We start from the raw sequence: 21151 nt of genomic DNA on the forward strand, positions 1-21151 counted from the left end.
ACTCACTCCCTGGATAAGTAGCAAATTTGAGTCTCAGAGAGGTGAAGTGAAATGCCCAAATTCTCACAGCTAAGTAGGAGGCAGAGTAGACAAGACGCTCCCTAGCTCCAAGGCTGACTCACTGTCTACAGGATTATAGGGTCAGGATTACCAATTTGTGAGAAAAGAAATTTTTAGCTGCAGCAAAGGGAACATTAGGAGATCAGTTGCTGAAAGTGGAGCAAGCAGAGTTACTGCCTAGAGTAGGAAGAGAAAAAATGTAACTGCCAGAATCCTGACTGTAGAAATAGAAGACATTAAAACTCAATTTTACTATCCCATTGATTGCAAGCAAGAATATAATAGTGGGGTGGGCTTCCCCAGAGACTCTGGAATTTAGACTGTGTGGTTATCAGTATAAAGTAAACCACAAAGTAAATATTCATTTTGCACAAATTAGAAAAGAACCAATTTCACTGCAATCTGTTAAAGAAACAAACAGACAAACACTGAGCATTAATTGCCATTCACTACAAATACCAGCGTTCTGGAAATTGTATGCAAGTGATTGATGCAGCAAAGCCCCAGCTGCAATGTACTCAGAGTGCTAAATGCCTTCTGTGACCTTGCTCCTTACTTCAAGGAAGCGGTCAGCATATTTTAAGCAAATAACTCATAGAGTAGCACGTTCAGAATTAGTTTGAATTGGTTTCTGTTTATAGCGCATGTGTGAGTGTGTGGGATTGTTGAGAATAAGCTAGAGCTCTGAAAGAACAGAGGACCCTTGCTGATACTCAGGTGCAGGCAGACCTTGAATTTGAGATCAATACCATAGCCTAGTCTCAGGATGAGAGTCGGCTGAAGTTTACCAGCAGCAGTTGCGGACTTGTTTGTTTCATGTCAATACATTTTTGAGGCAAGAAATAAGTCTTCTCAACATGATTACAAAATAAACAAAAAATGGAAATGCAGGAAAGTTTCCTGAGGAACATCTTCATATGAAAAGCCCTTCATATAAAAGTGCCTTTATTGTCAGCAACATGCCCCTGGCAAGACCCTCCATGCCCCCTGCAGAAGCCCACTTAGTCTGACTGATGATGGTGGGTTTCTGCAAAGACCAAACAAGGGACCAGAGCCAGCCAACTGGAATATTCTGGAAGCACATGCTTCCCCCATGGGGTCAAAAGACACACACTTACTAGCAAAACATGTCAACCAGGCTACCACTTTGAGCCCCCAAATGTTCATTTACTCTTTGGTGTCTTGTTGTTTTCCTGATCAAAGCCTGAACACCATGTTGAAAAGAGAAAGAATTTGCTGGATAGGACTACAACAGTAAGGAAAACTTTAACAGAAACATAAAACTTTAAAACTCCTATTAATATGGTGGATAGTGTGGTTAGGACAAGAGTGAGAGGAATGAGGAGAATTTGCCTGGTGCTGGGTGCAGTAAATAATTTCATCTGGGAAAAGTCTAAGGTATATGTCATTCTTTTGCAAAAAAATATTGAATAGGGGCTCAAATGAGATTCTAATCAGAATTTATTGGACAGCTTTGGCAGTAGGCAAAGTACTTTCAATTAATTAGAAAGGCAAAACGGTGTGTGTACATATGCAAAATGCAGATGTGCAGAAATAAATACCATCCTGAGCTGGCCCTGGGCCAGGTAAACGCGTGACCTAAAAACCTGCCTAATTTCAGCGCGCTGAAGTCTGGAAAAGTGATTAACTATCTAAATGCAAGTGTTACTGCTCTGTGCCCCCCGGGGAATGTTGGGAGAGAAAGGAAGGCTCTTATATCCTAATTAAAAGTCCAAGCTTTTGCCCCATGGAATGCAAAACGTCTTTGGATACAGGAGACTGTTCTTTATCCAGCTACACTCATAAAGCTGTCAATACGTTGAGAAAGTGGCCTTGATGGTGTGAAAAAAAAAACATGTCTTTTAAAGCACTGCTGCTAATAAAAATCTTTTCTGTTCAGTGAAGTCCAACAAATCATCTAGGATCATATAAATAGCAAATTTAACAGCAAATTAGCAAGGCTTATAAAATATATGACCACTTAGGCAGCAAAGAAAGCCAAAACTCAAGATTGGAGAATTACTGAATTATGGTCAAAAGTTTTTTTTTTTTTTAATGCTTTTCATGGAAACCTTTAAAAATGTATTTTGAATGACTAACCTGCCTTTAAAAGGGGATATAATTAAACTAACTGCGTTTGTGAGGGTCGGGGCCTCTCACACTTGGTAACCAGCAGAAAATGAGCAATGATTTGCACACCATGAGGAACTGTGCAGAGCATTCAAGCCTAGCCATGCCTAGCATGCAACCTTTGTGGTTATCTGGCAATGGATTGTCATACAAACATAGCCACTGCAGCTATAGGAAAGAAAAAAAAAAGGTCACATTATCTCTACAGACTCTAATGCTTTCAGAGAAATAAAATAGCTACTTCTCTTTCTAAAACTGACAACCATCCAAGAGTTTCTGATAAAGCTATGAGCAGATTCTACTTTGAAGGTGTCATTAATACCGTTACCAGGAGATTTAGCCTGTCAATTCTCAGTGATTTTCTTTCCCCCTGTTACAGAGATTCTCATTAGTTGCATGGCCTATGCAGGAAGGGTCATTACCAAACTAGCACATTCCTGACATTGCATGGAAGGTTATGTCAGCTCTTCATTAAAACCAAATTCTCAGACAGGTGACTTTGCAATAAAAAGTCCTTTTCTCCAAATCTTGGCGCACACCACCTCTGCTTGGCTCTGAATCATCTGCAGAAAAATTTGAACAAGGAAAAAAATTCAACGCTTTTGAAGTTCCCATCTTAGATAAGTATTAGAAGAATTGATATATTTAAGATGATTTCTTGACTGGTTGTTTTAAGCTATTTCTCTGCTTCCCAAACTTTTGTTTCTAAGAATGCTTTTTCAAGAATATTTGGAAGGATGACAGCTGAAAATAAACATCTCATTTTTTTTCTTCATCCTTCCCACCTTTAAAAAAGAAAAAAAAATGACTATCAGAAACAAAAGGAAGTGAAAGAAATTCAGGTTCTGCTCCAGCAATGAAACAAGAAAAGAATACCTTCTTGGTCTTACAGATTTGGGCTTATTTGTCCCCAGGAAGTGAGGATGCCCACAGCAGTGACACAGATGGATGGGAGGTGACGACAGTATTTCAGGTTTCAGAACAGCACTGTCCAGCAGAAATATGACATGGTACTCAATGTGAGCCACATGTACAATTCCAAGTTTCTAAGTAGCCACATATTTTAAAATGAAAAGAAGCTGTCGAGATCAATTGTAAAAATATATTTTATTTAACCCAATATATCCATCCTATATCTTAGCAACAGATGACTAGTTATAAGAATTATTGCTGAGATATTTTATTTTATTTTTGTACTAAGTCTTCAAAATCCAGTGTATATTTCACATAAACAGTGCATTTCAAATTGGACTTTCCCACATTTCCAGGGTCTAGTAGCCACATGTGAGTAGTGGCTGCCATATTGGGGAGTGTAGGTTTATAGGTCAAGTGCAACTGCACTAAACAGAACTGGGGACACGAGGCTGCTTCTTGAGACAACTCCTGAAATTCAGAAGTACATGTTTCTGAATTGACCCAGTTCCTCACTCTTCCCATGCCTGCTATCTTCTTATCATTTGGATCTCAGCTCAAAAACGGGGTCCGCGGAGATGTCGCCCGATCAGCCAGCCCAACCACAACCACTTCCGGTCCCCATCAGAGCGCTGTTCCGTTTGGTTCTAAGTAGGATCACGCTCTTGACTTAACTTGTGTATTTATTTTTGTTTGTTTCCTTGTTGGCCGTCTTTCTCCTTTATCAGAATATAAACTTTAAGGAAGTAAAATTCGTGTCCATTTTGCTTACTTCTCTCTTTCCAGTCCCTGCCACTGAGCGAGACACATACTATGTCCCTCCTCAGAGCTTGTTTGATGAAAGTAATACAGCTCAGGATTCATTACCGGCACTCAAAATTTTAAAGAAAAAGTCTGTTTTTTTATGTTTTTCCTTTCTTCAAACTCTTTTATTTTTTGTGTTTGTGGCTCTTCCTCTCCAACAGTAAACTATTTTGCCTTTATTTTCAACTTTCTCTCAATTATTTCTTCAAAGAAGCTAAGGTTCCCATTCACTCTAAAAGGTAAATGACTGTCAGCGTTAAATGTGCTCAGGCTTGTGAAGTTGAAACAAAGCACAAAATCGGTGATTTTCAGGTCATGGTCTTCCCAAACAATGTCAGGGGAAGTTCACAGTTCCTCAATTCACTCAGGTTTTTCTTTTAATTTTTTCACACTGAGCTCTCCATTGTACATAGTCACCTTGTATCCTTTTTATTTCTTTAAGTATATTTATTGATTATGCTATTACAGTTGTCCCAACTTTTCTCTTTGCCCCCCTCCACCTGGTACCTCCCTTCCCTCCAGCAGTGCCCCCCTCTTAGTTCATGTCCATGGGTCATGTATGTAAGTTCTTTGGCTTCTCCCTTTCCTACTCTTAACATTCCCCTGTCTATTTTGTACCTACCAGTTTTGCTTCTTAATCCCTGCACCTTTTCCCCCATTCTCCCCTTTGCCCCTCCCAGCTAATAACCCTCCATATGATCTCCATATCTATGGTTCTGTTCCTGTTCTAGTTGTTTGCTTAGTTTGTTTTTATTTTTTAGATTCTTTTGTTGATAGTTGTGAATTTGTTGTCATTTTACTGTTCATAGTTTTGATCTTCTTCTTCTTCTTATATAAGTCCCTTCAACATTTCATATATGGTGATCACGCAAATGACTTCACAGACAGGTGACAATGAAATGGGACCCTCAATGATGACACTTTGGTCCAACTGGGCTGGAGAGTCTAATGTCTGAAAGTCTTCCTAAATGTCTGTAAAATGTGTCTACCTAAGTGTAGACAGCCCTGATTAAGGGAATAAGAAAAATGGAAATACAAAATATTTAAATATTACTTACAGGGTTATTGAGGAAAAACATGTAAAGTTTGGAGCAGTGGTAGAATAGCTATCCATAAATGTTTAATAAGCATTCAGGAAATGTGAAAATGAAGTGAGATGGTAACTTGAGGCTAGGGATCAGGCGCTGGTAACCTGTTACCACACCTGCACATGGGAAGCCCCCACCTGACATAAATGAGAACTCTTAGGTCCTGAAATAGTCACAGACCAAGGGAGACATCACAACTTGTCATACAGGTGCATAAAATAGTAGTTACATAAATATGAATCATCAAGTAGTTACTGACTTGGAACCCAGACATTAGGCTTGGATGATATAACTTTCTGAGCAGCAAAATCACCATGGTAACAAATTGCTTCTGTGTCCTAGGGTGGCTAGTCCAGCAGGGGAGATAATAAAAGTCTGGAAGTCCCTTTGTTCAAGTCTTTTTAGACATGATAACTCCTAGTAGTAAGCTGACCATCACCATCACCCTGGATCCATTCTCACAAAGCCCAGAAGGAAGCAACTGAGGACTCCTACTCACTGAGAGGTACCCTTTCTCTGTGCTGATTTTATATCATTTCTGATCCTCAGTAAGTCTAATGAGTAAAAGGAAAGGAGTCTCTGACTTTCATTAGTAAGATATTTAAATCCAATGTTTGTCTTCCATGATCCAACCCTAAGACAGTAAAATTACATATTAAAAGTAATAAAGCATTTTTATATTAAAAGTAACAAAACATTAAAACCATCTGCAAAGAGATATAAGCAATAAATTATGCTCTCAGCTTCCTAGATCTAAAAATGGGATTATATTAGAAAGCACAGGCTCCACTAAACAATTAGCTAAAATCAACCCCAGTCAAATTAAATCCTATTCTGAGCTTTTGCTATTGGGCACCTCAAAACAAAGCTTTGGGTTCCTTCACTTTGGCTTTCTTTTCAGTAACTTTACTCCTGCTCCAGGCTGATGACCACCACAGGAAAATGCCCCCTTTCGCCTTCTGCCCAAGACCATGGAGGACAGGCCACTCTGTCCTCATGGAGAGAACTGTATCCAGAGTCTGCAGGCCAGTCCTGGTCATCTCTGACACCCATTGGTGGAGCTGAAGCTGAGTTCACAGTCCTGGACACAGTTGCCCAGAAAGTGCTTCTGGGAGCAGTTGTTGCTGATAATGAGGCAGGACAGTAAGAAGCTAGGAAAACTCCTGGGCAAGTGGAATGGGAGGACTGAGATAAGATAATGAAACAAGGCCAAACAATTTGACCAAATTACAGGCAGCTAGTGAATCAAAAGGTCTTATCTTCCCTAACCAAGGACACCTGAGAGGGAATGGCTAATACCTCTCCTCACTGACCAGAGAACAAATAGCTTAAATTGCCTTAGTCAGGCACACAGAGGACAGAGACCCAATTAATGCTGTTTGTACCAGCTAAGCTCAAGGACTGATGAACTCAGGGCAACAAATGACAAAAACGTGATTAGAGCCGGACAGACACAGATAAAAGTAAAGCAGTGAAGCTGAGCAGAGAATGATCCCAAACTCCGCCCTACACTCATTTTGATGAATCAGCATATCAAAGGACACGCCTGGAAAACTAATGAATATTCTGCTAATCTTCTCACCCACAGAAGGAAGATAAAAACTTCAGAACAAAGACCCAGTGTGCAGAACTCTCTCAGAAGCATGCCTGTGCCACTTCTTGAGGATGAACATTTTACTTCCTTTCTCCTAAACTCTCAGGGTCCCCACAAGACTTGCCACCAGGAGAGCAGTGGCAGGGCAGCCCATCCCTGGCTAACCCCTGATCCTGTCTCCAAGGATCCTTTTCTCTGACTTTTCAAGGAGCTAGCAAAAGCCTTGGTTCACTTTTTTCCTATAACATTTCTAGAGAGCCAAAGTAATTCCGCCCAGGCTCTCCTGTTGCTTGTTCTACCCTAAGTCCCTCCTGTGTTTCACTGTCCCCAGACTTATCAAACACACTCTAAAAATCATCTGGACTCACATTATATAATCTTTTCTGCATGAAGCCAAGAACCCACACACTAGAGGCCAGCCTGAGGCAGATCTACTTGGGCCAGGTTCCTGTCCAGTAACAATAACAAGTTAACTCCCTTGGCTTCTAGCAGATGGCAGAAGGTTGGTGTCTCATTGAGACACCATCCATGTGCCTAGGAGTCCTCACTTTCCTTACCAGAACCACGTCACTGGAGGTTTGTTCACTACTATTTCAGGAAGAGTATAAAACAACTCCTCACCCAAGACAAAAGACCTTGTCTCAGGACTGAGTACATTACAGAAGAGTGACTGTGGGTGAACTGAGTAAAGATTCCACCTAACCCTGCCCTGAAAAGATATTCACATCCTTATGCTTGGAACCTGGAAATGTTAACTCATGTGGCAAAAAAAGGGCTCTGTAGATGTGATTAGTGATTCTGAAATGAGGAGATTATCCTGGATCATCTAAGTGGACCCTAAATGCAATAGCATATGCCCTTATGAGAGGAGGCAGAAAGCAATTCCCCTACAGTGTAAGGTGAAGTTCTAAGGTAACCATAGAGACAAAGAAACATGGCCCAAGTGAAAAACAGATAAAAATTCCAGAGGAAGAGCTAAACAAAATGGAGATAAGCAATTAATCAGATGTAGGGTATAAAGATGCTCAAGGAACTTAGGGAGGACCTCAACAGCATAAAAAAGATCCAGTCAGAAATAAAGGATACTCTAATTGAAATAGAGAACAACTTACATGGAAACAACAATAAAGTGGATGAGGTAGAAAATCAAATCAATGATTTGGAACATACGGAAGCAAAAACAACCCAGCAGAACAACAAGAAGAAAACAGAATCCAAAAAAAAAAAAAAAAATTAGGATCATATAAGCAGCCTCTGGGACAACTTCAAGAGGTCCAATATTGCACGATAGGGGTGGCAGCAGCAGAGGAGAAAGAGCAAAAAATTAAAAATCTATTTGAAAAAATAATGAAAGAAAACTTCCCTAATTTGGTGAAGGAAATAGACATGCAAGTCTACTAAGCACAGAGAGTCCCAAACAAGCTGGATGTAAAGAGGCCACTCCAAGACACATCATAATTAAAATGCCAAAGGTTAAAGATAAAGAGAATCTTAAAAGCAGCACGAGAAAAGAAGTTAGTTACCTACAAGGGATTTCCCATAAGACTGCCAGCTTTTCTCAAAAGATACTTTGCAGGCTAGAAGGGATTGGCAAGAAATATTCAGTCATGAAAAGCAAGGGCCTGCAGCCAACATTGTTGTACCCAGCAAAGCTATCATTAGAATTAAAAGGCAGGTAAAGAGCTTTCCAGACTAGAAAAAACTAAAAGAGTTCATCATCACCAAACCATTATTATATGAAATGTTAAAGGGACTTATTTAAGAAAAAGAAGATCAAAACTATGAACAATAAGATGGCAAAAGTACATATCTATCAACAATTGAATCTAAAAAACAAATGAAGCAAACAAGAAGAACAGAGACAGAATCATGGATATGAAGAGCATTTTGATGATTGCCAGATGGGAGGGGAAGTGAGGGGAATGGGTGAAGAGGTGAGGGGATGAAGAACTACAAATAGGTAATTACAGAATAACCATGGGGATAAAAACTACAATATAAGAAATGGAGTAGTCAAAGAACTTATACAAATGACAAATGGTCATGAACAATGGTGGGGGAATTGCCTGGGGGAGTAGGGGGTGCTGGGTAGAGGGAAGTAAAGGAGGAAAAATCAGGACAACTGTAATAGCATGATCAATAAAATACAATTTTAAAAAATTGCTGGACTTTTCTGGACTGACCTCATATTGGGAATTACAGAAAAACTCTAAAAAGAAAATTGACATTAGAGCTGACTTTTTGCCTTTAATTAACTATGAGATAAACATAGTTGATTAACTTTTCTTCTGGTCTTTGCTCTGTGAATATATACTTATTGAGGAATTGCCCAGTCCAGCTCTTTCATAATCTAGTTTGTGGCTAAATAGTGTATCATTTTGTGATTATTTTCCCCTGTCATCCAATACTCAACTACAACATGCTTTCTTCATAGCCACATAGTATTTTTCATTATCAGATCTTACACTTAGGATTAATTTATATAGTCCATCCATCAGTCTACATACATACCTATTTGCCTTTGAAAGTTTGCTAAGAAACCCATCATGCTTTCTGTTAGTATTTTATGACATCTATTAAAGCGTTAAACTACCTAGAATTACTTATGTTTTGACAGCATTCAAGACAAGTTATGAGATGATTTTTATGAATAATGTTTTCTCTGCTGGTTTGATACATGTTAACTTCTTAGTATTTCAGGCTGACTTCTAGATATAACATTCAATTCCAGTGACTAGTTTTTCTTTATTCTTCATGATAAAAAGTTATTGAAATTTCATATGAAAGATCAACACTCTCTTTATGACTGTTATTTTTCAAAACCATGCCAGGTTTTCTGAAACATTTAATTTGATCAAGTTAAATATTTTCAATGTTACTATTTTAATTAAAAACTAATTTTTAATCACAGAGGTTCACTTGGAGATAGCAAGGTACATTTACATAACTTGTTATATAAAAATAATTTTTCTAACCATTTACGAAGGATCTCTTCTCTTCTGCATCTTCACATATTTGCCTACAGTAATGATCCCCTTCCTCCAGCATAATTAATTGACTCCCTCCTAGATTATTTTCATCAGCAAATAAGAATGATCTAGCTTCTGTCTGCCTTGGAAAGGATAAAATTACCTTCAACCTCATGTCCTCATATCTCTGCTTCCCTTCACATTAAAACTTTTGTGAAGAGCTGTCTGAAATCACAGATTACACTTAACTTCTATTCACTGTTCAATCTACTTTACCGTTATTCTTCTCATGGTGGTTCACCAAACAATCCCTGTAAGGACATCAAAAACCTCCCTGCTGCAAAATTCAGAAACTTCTCTTGCTACCTCATATCTGACCTCTGAGCAATAGACACATCTCTCCTTACAAATACTCCATCTCTTGACTCCTGTGGCCACACAATGTTTATCTTCCTCCAAGTTCACTGAGTCTTCTTTGGTGATCTTTTCTAGCTCACCCTTGAAGTTTGGTGTTCATCTGCAAAAACCATGAGGTCCAGGGTAGATTCTTCCTTCCTTCCCATTCTCTTCATACCTCTCACACATTTCCATCAATTCTTTCTGCTATTTTACTAATTGTTTACTCTTTCCAGAATCATCCAATCAGTATAAAAACATGCCTTTTCTCTCCCATCTTGCTTGCTCTCACTCTCTCCATCAGCTACAAATCCATTTCTTTTCCTTTTAATCATTGTGGTTTTATTTTTGTTTGTTATTATTATTCTTAATTTGTCAATAGTAATCTTCCAATCTTGCTTACTAGCTCCAAGTTATTTTAGTTCAATTTTGGATTTTTTAGGTCAGCTAACCTATTATCAACTGGTAATAAATTTTCTCCTTATTTCTAATAGTAATACCTTCTCCTATTATTATTTTTTATTTAATTGAATCTATTTAAAACTTTCATAAAAATATTAAGTATTAAAAATGGTCATATCAGGCATCCTTATCTGCTTCTGACTTGACAAAGAATGTCTTCAGCACTTCACTATTACATATGAGGTCTGTCTAGAAAAAGTCCAACCATTATTAACATAATGAGAACAGTTTGAATGACATTGAGGTAACCTGGCAGCCAAAGAGAACAGACTGGAATGTGCATGCATGAACAATGGCAACTTCACTGTACTAGTCAGTGGGGGTAGTAGATGCCATTGATTGAGCATGTGTACTGTGTAGCTGTCACATTCAAAATAGCTGAGTGAGTAGAGTGATGATTCTGCATCAAATTTTGCTTTACGCTTGAACATTCCTCCGTGGAAACTATTGGGATGATTCAGAAGGCCACAGCTATGGGCACCTGGTGATTGGCAGCTTCATCACAACAATGCACATGCTCATGCATCACATCTCATGCAGAGTTTTTTGGCAAAACATCAAGTCACCCAGGTGACTCAGCCCCCTACAGCCCAGATTTGGTACCCTGATGAGACATCTGGCTTTTCCCTTTGAAAGGGAAGAGATTTCAGACCATTGATGAGATTCAGGAAAATAGGATGGGGCAGCTGATGGTGATTGGGAGAACTGTGTGAGGTACCAAGGTGCTTACTTTGAAAGGGACTGAGGCATCATTGTCCTATGTACAATGTTTATTGTATCTTGCGTTTTCTTCAATAAATGTCTCTATTATTCATATTACATGGATGGATACTTTCTGGACAGATCTCAATGATAGGGTTTAGATTAGATAATTTTCATGACGTTATGAACTTTTCCTTAGTTTACAAAGAATTTTTATTACTAGCAGATGTTCACTTTTATCTGCTATATTTTTGTATTTATATAGAAGATCATAAAGTGCTTTGGATTTGCCTTATGATCAATTATCTTAATAGTTTTTAATGTTATTTATTTATTTTTGTAGTCTCATAATAAATCCTATTTAGTCATGCATAATTCTGCTTCAGATATACTGGTATATTTATTTTTATGGCATTTTATTCAGGATATTTGCTGTTTTATACAAATCAGTCCCTATGTTATTTGTTAGGCTATAAGATCAGAGGTATGAAAGCTTTTAATTTCTTTCTAAATATTTAGCAGGCATAAAAATCAAGAACTGAAACATAACACTCCCTGTTGTTAGCCCTTTTTAGAAGGGGGTAGAGGGTTTTTATTCTATAAATAGTTGTCTACTTTTTTTCTATGGATATTCAGATCTTATTATTATTAATTTAATTTCTTTTAATTTGACAACTTATACTTCTCTAAAATTTAAACATTTCATCAACACTGACATTTATTTCCATATAGTTTTATGTTGTATTACTTGCGTACTTTTAGTCATTCTTAATCTATTTTCATACCTTCTCATTCTTATAATTGCATATTTGTTCTATTTTTTAATACCACCTTAACATTATCTGTTTTATTATTTCTTTCTAACAACTTTCTTTCTGATAATTTATCAAATTTATTATTTTCTTTCTGTTTTATTAACTTCTACTCTTATTTTATTATTCCCTTTCTCCTGCTTCCATGGTTTATTTAGCTGCTTTTTGTTATTTTTCTAGTTTCTTTTGTTGGATGCTTAACTTGTTTAAGTCCTCTTATTTAGTAATAAGCTATAATAGTGGTAACATTTAAAAATTTACCCAGTCCCACTGAAGCATCCCACATGCCTGGGAGGTAATTAGGAATTGTTGCAAAATAAATTCAAATGAAAAGACTGAATCATAAATGTTCAGCTTCTGGCATTGAAGAGCAGGATTTTGCAGCAAGACATACTTTGTCTTGAGATTGTCTAAATTTCTTTCCTCTATCATCATATTAAGTGATAGCCTCCAGGGATAAACATCATATATTTAGTAAAGATGGTCATAACTTACAAAAGAAAAGAGAATAGATTATTCCAGCCACTGGGAGAACTATGAGAAAAAGAAGAGGGAGGCAACCAGATGTGTTACCCACTTTTCCTTCCTCAAGGAAGATGAAGACAGCTGGATGTGTCACCCATTTTCTCTTTCCCAAGCACCCACCCAGAGAAAGGAAGATGGTAAGATTAACCATAATTTTATAACAACCTATGATTGCAGCCCTGGCTGGTGTGACTCAGTGGATTGAATACTGGCCTACCAACTGAAAGGTCACTGGTTTGATTCCCAGTCAGGGCACATGCCTCGGTTGTGGGCCAGGTTCCTCTCTTTCTCCCTCTTTTCCCCTCTCTCTAAAAATAAATAAATAAAATATTTTTTTTTTAAAAACCCTATGATTGCAGTCTTATATCTTCATTCTACAAGTTACTTAAGGAAATACTTAAGATTTTTATGTATTTCTATTTTTTCTTATCCTTTTGTTATTAATTCTTTAACATATTGCAAAGTGGTAAGAAATTGTATCCTACTATTTTTCTTCAGATTTTTAAAGATTTCTTTGAAGTCTAGACTGTGAAAAGATATTTTAAATTATATTTGCTGTTTATGACCTTCATCTAATGTTTATAAACTTTGCTACATTTTTAAATTCAGCATGTTTCTACCAGAAAAATTATGATTTCACATTAGTTCCTATTTCCTATTTTTGTTCTGTTTCAATTTTATAGGGTTATTATTAAAGTCACAAAGGTGAATTAATAGCAATAATATTCTTCTTTTCCAACAAAAGTCTAATACTTGGATTACATTTTAAAATGTATTAAAACTGAAAAATGTCTTCATGTGCTTTTATCAAGATTACTCCATTTGTTCCTCGCCATGATCTCGCAAGCTGCATTGAGTGTTTTACTGGGTCACTTAGACATGCATGGAATATCCCAGCTCCTACATGAACGTGCATAAAAACTTAGGAAATTGATAAAGGAAGTGAACTTACAAAGATGTAAAGTTAAAAGTTTTAAAAAATGAATAAACCAAATACCTGGAATATCATGCAGTTCAATAAAAGTTTATTAAATAAGTGAACAGAATTTCCTTAGTTGTACATATGTTGGCGTTAGCAGTGAGAGATAATTAAGCAGACAGGTCCAACAGCCAGTCTGACCTCTTCATCTGGATTAGCATTCACATCATGATCCTCCTGTGAAAGCAGAAATTTGCAAACCCAGATGAATGGACCCAGTTGAAAAAAGAAATAATATTTCTTTAAGATTTTTACAATTTTCTTTCTACTATTGGTCTTATTATATTACATACCTTACTCTTTTATTTGCCTTCTGTTTCATTCCTATAATAGATCAGACTCCATTTCTGGATAAATTGGATTTCACCGTTGTCAATATTGTTTTTTTTTATCTTTTCATTAACAAGCTTAAAGGAAGCAACAAAAGCTAAGTAACCTTCACCTTTTGACTGAAAAAAACTGAGTTGCAATAACCATTCAATGTCAGCTTCATCTTTGCTCTTCAGCAGACAACCTGGAGAGGTGATGGTGGGTCTGCACTGGAGGGAGCCCAGAGGGTGGTCCACGGGAGTGAGGGTGAGGTCATTGCAGGGGCAGGGCGAGGGGTCAGGCTTTCCCTGCTGCACCTGGAGGATTTATAAATGGGGATATTTTAGTCTGTAGCACAGGCCACTCCTTAGCCTGAGAGAGCACAAATATTTACAGAAGGAAAACCAAACAGGAATGCTGCTGCCTTGCCAGGCAGCGCTGCGGAACTTAATGAAGGGTTTCTTCCCCCTATGGATTTCAAAGCAGCCTGAACTAAGGATACTAAAGCAAACAGCATATCTAGATTTAATGGAAAGGAAAACACGCACGTAGCATAAAAGCCCCATTATTATTCCTTAGCTCTTAATTTTAAGCAAAGTGCATTGCAGTGACTTTTTGATGCACCACTCTGTCTGCCTGCCTGTGGAGCAACTCAGCTCCTCAGGCAGTGACATGGTTGAGGATCAGAAAAAAGTGATGTGTGGCTAGATGTGACAAATTTTTATGGTGATATGACACTTGCCATCAGGGTGAGGCAACCAGCCCCAGAGCCTGAGATGGTCACTGGAAAGCTTATGCTGGAATGGAAAGGGATAGGGCTGGAGCCCTATGAACCCACCATGGACTCTATAGGTTTGGGACACACTATTCTGATATTGATCACCATGGACTCATAATGCCTCTTCTGGCATCACACTACATACATTTTATAGGGCCTGAGCTTCTTATACTCAACAGAATGACTCAGATTCAACTGTGTGATTGCTTATATCAGTGGTTCATTCTTTTTTATTAGTAAGTGGTATTTTTTTTTACAAATCCATCACAGTTTATCATTTTTTAAAGCATTTTTTTATTTTTAGTTAAACTCACTAGGGTGACATTGGTTAATAAACTTATGTAGGTTTCAAGTATACCATTCTATGATACATCATCATCTGTGTATTGTATGATTACTGCTCTAAGTCGAAGCCTCTTCCATTGACATAGATGTGACCCCCTTTAGCCTTTACTAGCCTTCCCACACCCCTTTTTCTCTAGTAACCACTATACTGTTGCCTGTGTCTTTGAGGTTTTGTTTGTTGTTTGTTTTCTTTGTTCATTTGTTGCTTTCAGTTTTATATCCCATATATGAGTGAAATCAGATGGCTGATTTTTTCTGTCTCACTAATTAGTGTGATATTCTCAAGATCCAACTGTGTTGTCACAAATGGCAGTATTTCATCTTTTTTATGGCTGAGTAGTATCCCATTAACCCTGGCTGGTTTGGCTCAGTGGATTGAGCGTCGGCCTGCGAGCTAAGTGTCGCTGGTTCGATCTTCCAGTCAGGGCACATCAGAGAAGGAAAACTCTGACTCCAAAAAACCTCCGCTGCCTTGCGGCATACCTCTTCAGGGGAAAGGCTAAGGGAGTAAACCCCGACAGAAAATCCGGAGCCGGAGTCCCTAAGGCGGTTTGACGTTGTAGTCAACACCGGCAACTCCTGCGGCGCACCTGAAGCCAAGCTGTATTGACTCCGTCTTTCCCTTGGATCCTTCAGCTGCGAAGAGAGGGGGGTCTGCTGCATGGGCAACAGCAGACCCTCCATATCACCCTGCCCAGGCTCTGTAGCTTCAGCTCCACTGGAGAGGACACTCCAGTGTCATCGCAAGATGTCGATTCAACACGGGAGGAGACAGATACCGTGTCACTCCCGAGTCGGACTGCACAACCATTCTCGGCGGTGCAGATAGACTCTTAAGAAGCTACACCATCGTCTCTCAAGACGGACGGCTGCCGATGACGAGTATCCCATTGTGTTTATGTACTACATCTTGTTTATCCAGTCCTCTAACAAGGGACACTTCAGTTGTTTTTATGTTTTGCCCATCATGAATAATGTAGCAATGAATATAAGGGTGTATGTACCTTTCCAAATAAAAGTTTTCAATTTTGCGGGGGGGGGGGGGGGATAGATTCTCAGAAGAATGGTTTCTGGTTCATATAGTAACTCTATTCTAATTTTTTTGAGGAACCTCAGTACTATTTTCCATAGTGTCTTTACCAGTTTACGTCACCACCAGCATGAGGATTCCTTTTCCTCCACAACGTCTCCAATACTTGTTATCACTTGTTGAGAATAGTCATTCTAAGAGGTGTGAGGTGGTACATCATGGTAGTGTTGATTTGCATGTCCCTCATAGCTAGAGAAGTTGAGTATCTTTTCATATATCTGTTGGTAATTTGTATATCTTCCAGGGAGAGATGTCTGTTCAGGTCTTCTGCCCATTTTTAATTGGGTTGTTTTTTGTTGTTGAGTTTTATGAGTTTTTTATATATTTTGCGTATTAACCTTTTGTTGAAGGTATTGTTTGCAAATATCTTCTCCCATTTGATTGGTTGTCTTTTTGCTTTATAAACAAGTTTTTGTTTTGTTCTTTGCTATGCAGAAACCTTTTAGTTTGATACAATTCCACTCATTTATTTTTGCTCTAATTTCCCTTGCCTTTGAGGTCAAATTCATGGCATCCTTTCTAAGATGAAGGTTCATAAACCTAGTACCTATATTTTCTTTTATGTAATTTATTGTTTTAGGCCTAATATTTAGTCTTTGATCCATTTTGAGTTAATTTTTTGTATATGAGGACAAACAACAGCCTAGTTTCATTCCTTCATATGTGGCTTTCCCATTTTCCAGAAACCATTTATTGAAGAGGCTTTCTTTCCTCCATTGTGTGTTTTTGGCTTTGTTAACAATTTATATTATTTATTCATTCTATTGATGGACATTTGGATTATTGACAGTTATAATATATTAGAATATAGATCTGCTTTGAACTTTTTGTGCAAATATCTTTGGAGATACATGCACAGATTTCTCTTGAGTATATATACCTAGAGGTGGAATTATTGGATCAGGTAGGGTAGGAAATGCATAGCTTAAAAAATGGCTAAGCCCTGAGTGGTGTAGCTCAGTTGGCTGGGCATCATTCTTCAAAGCAAAAGGTCACTGGTTCTATTTCTGGTCAGGGTACACGCCTGTGTTGCAGGTTGAATCCCCCATTGGTGCGCATACAAGAGGCAACCAATCAATGTTTTCCTCTGACGTTGATGTTTCTCTCCCTCTCTTTCTCTTTCCTTTCCCCTCTCTCTAAAATTAAATATATAAAATCTTTTAAAATGGCTAGTCAATTTTGTCCTTTTTTATTATACATTTTTAAAATTATTTGTATTTTTCAATTAAGCTGAGATACAATGTTATACTAGTTTCAGGTGTACAATCCTGTGATTAGACATTCTATAACTTACTAAGCAGTCAACCTGATAAATTCTGTACTCATCTGACACCACACATAGTATTAGTATATTATTTGCTATATTTCCTATGCTATACTTTACATCCTCAAGAATATTCTGTAACAACCAATTTGTACTTCTTAATCCCTTCATCTTTTTCACCCATCCCCCAACACCCCTCCCATCTAAATGTACCCTGTATCTATGAATCTGTTTCTGTTCTGCTTATTCAATTATTTTGGGTTTTTTTTAGATTTAATTGTTGATAGATATGTATTTACTGGAATTTTATTGTTCATAGTCTTGCTCTTTTTTTCTTCTTAATAAGAAAGGCCCTTAAGATTTCTTGTAATACTGGTTTGGTGGTGATGAACTCCTTCAGCTTTTTCTTGTCTGGGAAGCTCTTTACCTGTCCTTTGATTTCAAATGACAGCTTTGCTGGGTAGAGTAATCTCGATTGTAGGCCCTTGCTTTTCATGATGTGAAATATTTCTTTCCATTCCCTTCTGGCCTGCAGAGTTTCTGTTGATACATTAGCTGATAGTCTTGTGGAATCTCCCTTGTAGGTAACTAACTGCTTTTCTCTTGCTGCTTTTAAGATTCTGTCTTTTGCATTTCAACTACGATGTGTCTTGGTGTGGGCCTCTTTGGGTTCATCTTGTTTGGAACTCTCTGTACTTACTGTACTTGTATGTCTATCTTCACCAAGTTAGATAAGTTTTCTGACATTATTTTTCCAAATAGGTTTTCAATTTCTTGCTCTCTCTCTTCTCCTTCTGGCACCCCTGTGATATGAATGTAGTATGCTTGAAGTCATCTCAGAGCCTCCTTACACTATTTTATTTTTATATGGATTCTTTTTTCATTTTTCTGTTCTGATTGGGTGTTTATTGTTTCCTTATATTTCAAATCACTGATTTGTCTCAGTTTCATCTGCTTTACTGCTGACTTTTTATAAATTATTCTTCATTTCTGTTACTATATCCTTTATTTCTGACTGGTTCTTTTTTGTGATTTCCATGTCCTTTTTTTAATGCTGTTGAAGTTCTCACTAAGTTCATTGAGGATGCTTATAATCAGTGTTTTGACCTCTGAATCTAGTGGACTGATTATCTCCATTTTGTTTAGTTCTTTTCTGGAGTTTTGTTCTGTTCTTTCATTTGGGATATGTTTGCTTGTTTCCTAATTTTGGCAGCCTCCCTGTGTTTGTTTCTATATAGTAGGTAGAACTGCTACATCACCCAGGCTTGTAAAATGGCCTAATATAATAGCTGCTGTATAGGGTCCAGTGGCAGTCACCCCATTCAACTACACTGGGCACTCCAAGTGCACCTGATACATGTGTGGGCTGTGTAGACCCTCCTGTTGTAGTTGAGCCTTGATTTCTGTTGGCAATTAATCAGAGGGATTTACACTAAGGCTGATGACTGCAAATACTGTCTATGACCACTGTGGAGGATCAGCTGTACAGGGGCCCACCTTTCAGAGCATGACTTACTTCAGCAGGGCTCTGATGCCTACTGAGTGCCCCCCTTAAGTGTGCTGGTGGTGGTGGTGGTGGTGTGGTGCTTCAACATGGTCTGAAGCTATCTTCTGGGTGCACTGGCTCTGAGGCCTTGCAGTAGGCACAGGCCAAGGTCAGCAAACACCTGTGTTCTACCTGGGACCAACTGGCATAAGCTACACAGTGATCTGAAGATGGCTGCTACTTGTGCTGGACTTTGAGGTACCCAAGAGAGGCCAAGCTATGAAACAAGGTTTGCTACTGCTAGTGCCCAGCCTGGAGCCACTTAGTGAGAGTTACAGGGCACATCAAGGCCAGATACTGCTTATTTGAGAAATTTTAGAAAAGTCTGAATCATGAGCCAAATTGGCTGTTCATGTGAAAAAGCTACTGGAAACAGCTTGGGTAGAACCACAACTTGGGTGGGGTGAGAGTCTATGGAATCACCAGAGTAGGGTCAACAGTGATAGTCAGTTTGATGGAGACTCAGACATGGCACTTACCTACTGGCTCTGTGGGGAAAGGGCTCAGAAAAAAAACATTGGCCTCTACCAGCACTTTTGTCTGGATGAAAGTTGCCCATCCAGCTCTCACCTTGATGCAGGACAATTGAGTTCCTACCCACATGTCCCTGGTGCCTTTCAAGCTGCTGCCCCAGGATAGGTACTTAGCAAGTGAGTCCAAGTAAGTTCATGTGCAAGCCCTTTAAGAGGAACTGCCTGGGACTCCAGGTGCCCTCCGTCTCCCTCAGCACAATCTCTGCTGGTTTTTACAGACAGAAGTTATGGGGACTTCTCTTCCTGGTACAGAAACTCTGGCCTGGGGGTGCCTGGTATGGGGAAGGGACCCCTCACTCCTCAGGGATCACCTCCAGAGCTGAGATATCCTTCCCGATTTTTCTCCATCACAGGAGGTGTGGAACCAGTCCATTCTGCATCTCTGCCTTTCCTACCAGTCTGAATGTGGCCTCTTCTTTATATCCTTAGTTGTAGATTTTCTTCAGCTAGATTTCAGGAGGTTCTGAATGATGGTTGTTCTGTAGTTTAGTTGTAATTTTGGTGTGGTTGTGGAAGGATGTGAGTGTCGCATTTATATAAGGTGCCATCTTGACCAGAAGCCTAATTATTATTGTAAACAGTTTTCTATAGTGGCTGAACCATTTTAAACTCCCAATAACAAGGCTTAAGAGCTTCAGTTGATCAACATCCTTGATGATATTTGGTATTGTTAAATTTTTAATTTTAGCCTTTTGTGTGAAGGTGGTGTATAGTGATATATTTTTGGATTTTAATTTGCATTTTCTTGATGAATAATGATGCTGAGCACCAATATTTCATATGCATTTTAACTTGGATATCTTTGTGTAGTACTGGTTTGAGTCTTTTGCTCATTTGTAATTGAATAGTTTGCTTTTGTTTCATATTGTAGGATTCATTTATTATTTTGATAGTGAGTTTTAGGCTAAGTATATGTACCATTCTAATATTTCTTAATTTTGTATTCTCACTAACAAAATAGAGATAACACTGTGAAGATTGAGTTATGTATTGAGTCTGTTGTCATTTTTATTTCCTTATTCCCAAACATAGATAAATTCCAAGGCAAATATTTAATTATAATTAATTAAAATGAAATGGTGTGAAAATGGGGAGAAAATTTCTCATTCCCTATAATATAAAATTAAGATAAATTTTCTTTGAAAATTAAGGTAGAAGGAGATTACAAAAATTATACTGTATAAGTAAACACTAGAATATTTAAATCTTTCTAATGCCTGATAAAACAACTCACAAAAACAGAACAAAACCAGATCACAAATTGGTAGATTTTTAAAGTTCAAAAAGCAAAAAGCATAGAAAAAGTATATAACATAATTAAGACCAAATCTGTATCATATCACTAAATAAAGAGGAACTAGATTCATTCATGGGTGGGAAAAAAGGCATTTGGATTGGACCACAAAAGAAATATGTATGTCATATATGAAACACATCTGAAACATGATTCAGAAAAGATTGGCTATAATAGATTGACAATGGAAGGAAAGGAGAAGTTATGAGTAACTCTTATCAACATGGCATTTATATTAATAAAGCAAAAACTGTGAGAGTATTATGAGTAATACATAGAATTATATTAGGAGAAGAAAATTTTAATTAACATATTTCAGTCAATAAAAGAAAAATGGACAATAGTAAACAGAGGAATAAAATAGATATCATGTGAAAGTATTTTCAAATTTTGGCCATTCATTTATTAAGTCATCAGAAAATATCAACACCTTTCAAAAATGAAAAGTATAATTAATTCCAATATTTAATTCTGTAAAATATAAAATAAAAAATAAATTAACTTTTATCTAACTTAAAAAAGTAAGCTCAAATAACAAAATAAGAAATTAAAGAAAATG

General features: G+C 37.7%; 1 long non-coding RNA gene across 1 annotated transcript; it reads right to left on the bottom strand.

Annotated features, from left to right (window-relative positions):
- Nucleotides 1–2138: 2138 nt before the first annotated feature.
- LOC149997527 (uncharacterized) lies at nucleotides 2139–14048 on the bottom strand. The gene is made up of 3 exons (XR_016514355.1): nucleotides 13727–14048; nucleotides 13452–13610; nucleotides 2139–2753 (listed from the first exon to the last, which is right to left on the bottom strand). It is a non-coding gene; the product is annotated as an uncharacterized LOC149997527 (long non-coding RNA).
- Between the last annotated feature and the right edge of the window lie 7103 nt (nucleotides 14049–21151).

This window comes from Furipterus horrens, unplaced genomic scaffold (genome assembly GCF_987537825.1).
Source record: "Furipterus horrens unplaced genomic scaffold, mFurHor1.1.pri manual_scaffold_11, whole genome shotgun sequence".
Lineage (NCBI taxonomy): Eukaryota > Metazoa > Chordata > Mammalia > Chiroptera > Furipteridae > Furipterus > Furipterus horrens.